Source organism: Palaemon carinicauda, chromosome 2 (genome assembly GCF_036898095.1).
Source record: "Palaemon carinicauda isolate YSFRI2023 chromosome 2, ASM3689809v2, whole genome shotgun sequence".
NCBI lineage: Eukaryota > Metazoa > Arthropoda > Malacostraca > Decapoda > Palaemonidae > Palaemon > Palaemon carinicauda.
Window position 1 is genome coordinate 7,059,829 of NC_090726.1, and position 5,000 is coordinate 7,064,828.

Genomic DNA, 5,000 nt, shown 5'->3' on the forward strand with positions numbered 1-5,000 from the left:
ACTTTTATTCTGTAGTCTTTCGTGCAATTTTAACGTCTTGCAAAGACAACACGATACTTTTATTCTGTAGTCTTTCGTGTAATTTTAAGGTCTTGCCAAGTCAACACGATACTTTTATTCTGTAGTCTTTCGTGTAATTTTAAGGTCTTGCCAAGTCAACACGATTCTTTTATTCTGTAGTCTTTCGTGTAATTTTAAGGTCTTGCAAAGTCAACACGATACTTTTATTTTGTAGTCTTTCATGCAATTTTAACGTCTTGCAAAGTCAACACGATACTTTTATTCTGTAGTCTTTCGTGTAATTTTAAGGTCTTGCAAAGTCAACACGATTCTTTTATTCTGTAGTCTTTCGTGCAATTTTAACGTCTTGCAAAGACAACACGATACTTTTATTCTGTAGTCTTTCGTGTAATTTTAAGGTCTTGCCAAGTCAACACGATACTTTTGTTCTGTAGTCTTTCGTGCAATTTTAAGGTTTTGCAAAGTCAACACGATACTTTTATTCTGTAGTCTTTCGTGTAATTTTAAGGTCTTGCAAAGTCAACACGATACTTTTATTTTGTAGTCTTTCATGCAATTTTAACGTCTTGCAAAGTCAACACGATACTTTTATTCTGTAGTCTTCCGTGTAATTTTAAGGTCTTGCCAAGTCAACACGATACTTTTATTCTGTAGTCTTCCGTGTAATTTTAAGGTCTTGCCAGGTCGACACGATACTTTTATTCTGTAGTCTTCCGTGTAATTTTAAAGTCTTGCCAAGTCAACACGATACCTTTATTCTGTAGTCTTTCGTGCAATTCTAACGTCTTGCAAAGTCAACACGATAATTTTATTCTGCAATCTTCCATGTACTTTTAAGTCTTATTAAGTCAACACGATAATTTTATTCTGTAGTCTTCCGTGTACTTTTAACACCTTGCAAAGTCAATACGATACTTTTATTCTGTAGTCTTCCGTGTACTTTTAAAAGTCTTACAAAGCCAACACGATACTTTTAAAATTGTTCTTATTCAACTCAATGGTTTTACCATCTTTAAAAAATCAATCCAACCCTTTCGCAGTCTTCCAAAGTCCACTCAATGCATGTACATTCTTCAAACACGACTTGATTCTTTTAAAATTTCTGCAAAAGCCAACCCGATTCTCATAAGATTCTCATGAGAACTTCCTAAACAATTTAAAAAACGTTCCGCAATAAAAGACCATCTACTAACATTATCTACTAACTGATAAACTTAATAAAAAAATCGGTCACTAATTTTTTTTTCTTCAATATGTTCACTTCATTGCAGTCAAATCTTTTAGTGGTGATAGATGTCAAAATCCTGTTACTTGATTAGATAAGTTGACTGTCGGCGTAATCACACCAAAATGATGCAACGAAATCGAGTCTTATTCAAGGCCATGTGCATATATCCTTTTCAAAATCATAAATCATTTTATTTTTGTTATCATTACTAATATTATCATTATCATTGTTATTATTATTATTCCCAAGATAATTTCAATTAGATAATATTCTTTGCTAACACACACACACACACACACACACACACACACATATATATATATATATATATATATATATATATATATATATATATATATATATATATATATATATGTATGTATGTGTGTGTGTGTTGTGTGTGTGTGTGTGTGTGTTTGTGTATGTGCGTTAGAGTGCATGTGTGTCTATCAATATGACCACTGTCACATGACATTTAACGTGATAGATATACCTAAGTTTAGAACCACAAAGAGAGTGAGACCCTGGAGTGTACGATCTTTTATCTTCACTGTAAGCCATTCTAAAGCAAGTCTACTAAAGCGGACCCTGTGATCCACTTTCCTCGTGGTCCTATAATCCGTATATACAGTATATAACTCGTTCGTATGCCAATGTGATATTTTTTATATAGAAATATATGTAAGCACTATTAGGCTCGTTTCACATGAACGAATCTTTTTCAGCCAGGTAAAATTTTCGCTCATTAGGAGGCATGTCTTCATAAGGGAGGATTTTCCCCAAGCGAAACCGCGCGCGTAAACAGTGTATGCAGTTAGTAAATCATTGCCGCGCGGAAAATTTTCCGAGCGGCCAGCGTTTGAAGCGCCTAATTGATCTTCATTGATTTCTAATCTCCGCGAACAAAACCGCCCTTGTGAAACGAGCATAAAGGTCGTTCATGAATGGCAGAGGCAAGGGACAGGACAATGCTCTATAGACTGCCCATATACCCATATGATCAGAGCTCAAGTCCAATCTCTATTAAGCTAGTAATAGGGAGGGCCAGACAATGGCTGCTGATGACTCAGCAGGTAGATCTATAGGCTTTCCCGGACCGACCGCCCTCAAATCACTAGCTCACAAGGATGGTGCGTTTGCAGACACTACTAAAAACTATCGAGATTACTAAGCTGGGACCTTTCCAATAGAATATTAAAACCCCAAAGCGTGGAGTTATTATGACTACCCATTTTCCTCTTTTTATTTAAAAGTAAAAAATAAATATACACGATACTTTACGAATATAAAAAATGTCTTATTTGATAAAGAGGGCTTATCAATTCTCATAGAATGCTCTGACGGATAATTATGATAAGATAACGTTTACAATAAAACCTGATGACAATCATTCGGCTTCTTCAGTATAAAGGAGTTCGGATAATCTCAGTGACGCGCAAAGGTAAATAGTACCAATTTGGCCCTAAAACGCCATCTTGGAGTTTTCTATTGGTTGAAATTTCTGATTCTTTGAGTGCATGATACAATAACAAAGTCAAGTAAGTTGGATGAGCTAATTTTTTGAAGGAAAAGAACATTTGTAGATTAGATTAGCGTAGGTTTTTTGTCTCTGTGCTGCCGTAGCTACTCAGAATAGATTGGCCCCTAAGAAGAATATGAGAGTTACTTAGCTATTCTTATGCATTGGCTAAGTCACTTCTTGAGTGACCCTAGAACCTCAGATATAAAGAGAATTCCCCTTTAAAACCATGTGATGCGAAAAACTTATCAAAACAAGCATATGTCATTCACGCATAATTGTTCCTAATATTTGTAGTCTGTATCTTGCCTTCTACAGATAGCATTTCCCACAATGAGAGTAATCGGAGATCGCAATTCTCTTTATTGAAAGGTCTCTTCTTGCCAAAATATAATATCTTGTTTCACTGTTAGTAAATGAGTAATACATGTGGTTACTAAAATCTTAGACAATGGTGTGCAGGGTATTGGTTGGTCAAACCTTGGTTCCCTAAATGTTACTTCTAAATAAAACGCAAATATTTTTCAGAATAATACCAGTTACTACCACTTTACAAATGGTAAAATATTCATAAAAATCCCCACGTAACTTTTCAGATAATATTACTATCAAACAGAAAATATGCGCGGTAACAAAAACAAAACGTACTTGCATGTTAGTAATGATTATTACGCGTAGCTATTCCAGTTTCCACCAATCGTCCTTCATTCGGCCTCTAAGGTGTGGGCTAATCTAATTATGTAATTCTTAACCTCATGATATAATTACTATTATTGTCGCGAACGATGTGAGTAACCCTATATGAAACAACAATTTCTTTTTAAAGAAAACTCACCCGACCTCATAGTCCGGTCATTCCTTTTCGCTGTAGAGTTCGGAGGGAGGGCGGGGGTGGGGGAAGCTGATATTATCAGCAGCGGGGCCAATAACTCCTGTAATGATATACAAAACCTTGGTTTCTGACAAATTCCACGTTCATGCCTCTTATAGACATCACCTGGTGGTAAATTTTTTTTTTTTACAACAATTACCCTATTTAGTTAAAAAATCCATCTGGGCTAGTAAACTCCGCCTAGAGTTTTACGGGTATCCAAATGATTTTCACGGGGTTCATTGAGGGTTATGTGAACTACAAGCATTTCAATTTTCATATAGATAAACGCCATGGAAAAGTCATAGCAGCCATTTTTCGGTATGGCCTAGAAAGCCCTAGATGCTGATTTTCAGCGGCGACGTAAATCTCTCCTACACTAATTCACATATCTAAATGAAATTTTTAGGGATTCATCGAATTGACATTTACTTTGTCTCTGACAATTTCCATGTTGATATCTGCTATAGAAAAGCCCCAGCAGAATTTTTTTTGTTGAGTGGAATGGTTATTTTCGGCGCTGTAGTAAATGGCTCTTAAACTAATTTACATATTATTCAAAAAAAAATTTCAAGGATTGATATTAAACATATTTTCTCTGACCCTGCCAATTTCCATTTTAATACCTGCAATAGAAAAGCCACGGCTGCCACGTAGCTCTTCTTGAAAAACATAAAAAATCAATTAGCCTTATAGTGAGCGACATTCAACGAGGGAAACTAAATGTTCCAAACATAATACCCGTCCCGAGTTGCACCTATCTAGTAGTTATTATTATTATTATTATTATTATTAGCTCAGCAAAAACCTTACACTCAATTTGCGCATTTGCACCGACTCGCAGCGGTGCCCTTTTAGCTCAGAAAAGTTTCCTGCTCTCTGATTGGTTACAATTATCTTGTCCAACAGGAAATTTTTCCGAGCTATAAGGGCACCCCTGCGAGTCGGTGCAAATCTGCCTCACTAAAAAGAATTCACTATAGTTGGAAAAGCAGGATGCTACAAGCCAAGGTGCTCCAACTGACAAAATAGCCCAGTGAGGAAAAAAAAAAGAAACTGATAGAATAGTGAGCCTGAGTATACCCTCAAGCAAGGGAACTTTAGCTTAAGACAGTGGAAGACCATGGTTCAGAGACTACAGCACTACCCAAGACAAAAGAACAATGGTTTGATTTTGGAGCGTCCTCCTAGCTTCTTAGAAGATCATTAGTTTAACAAAAATGTGATTTGAACATGTTTGTTTTCCCTTTTATTACTTTTGGAGGTAACGATTGCCCAGTGAGATATTGTGGAGCCCTATTAACCTTGTTGTAATGTTGAGCAAGAACTGCGGTGTCCTTCATCTTGAAATGGAGATGTTT

General features: G+C 36.0%; 2 protein-coding genes across 3 annotated transcripts in view; both read left to right on the forward strand.

Annotated features, from left to right (window-relative positions):
* Window positions 1-2,662: 2,662 nt before the first annotated feature.
* Window positions 2,663-5,000, forward strand: part of LOC137623193 (macrophage mannose receptor 1-like) — a 47,584-nt gene continuing 45,246 nt past the window's right edge. For both annotated transcript variants that reach the window (XM_068353897.1, XM_068353907.1), the window contains exon 1: window positions 2,663-2,690. The gene's annotated coding sequence lies outside the window, so the exon portion shown is untranslated. The remainder of the gene's footprint in view (window positions 2,691-5,000) is intronic.
* The window catches only part of LOC137623203 (uncharacterized), a 7,605-nt gene continuing 5,295 nt past the window's right edge, over window positions 2,691-5,000 (forward strand). The window contains exon 1 of the mRNA XM_068353921.1: window positions 2,691-2,787. The gene's annotated coding sequence lies outside the window, so the exon portion shown is untranslated. The remainder of the gene's footprint in view (window positions 2,788-5,000) is intronic.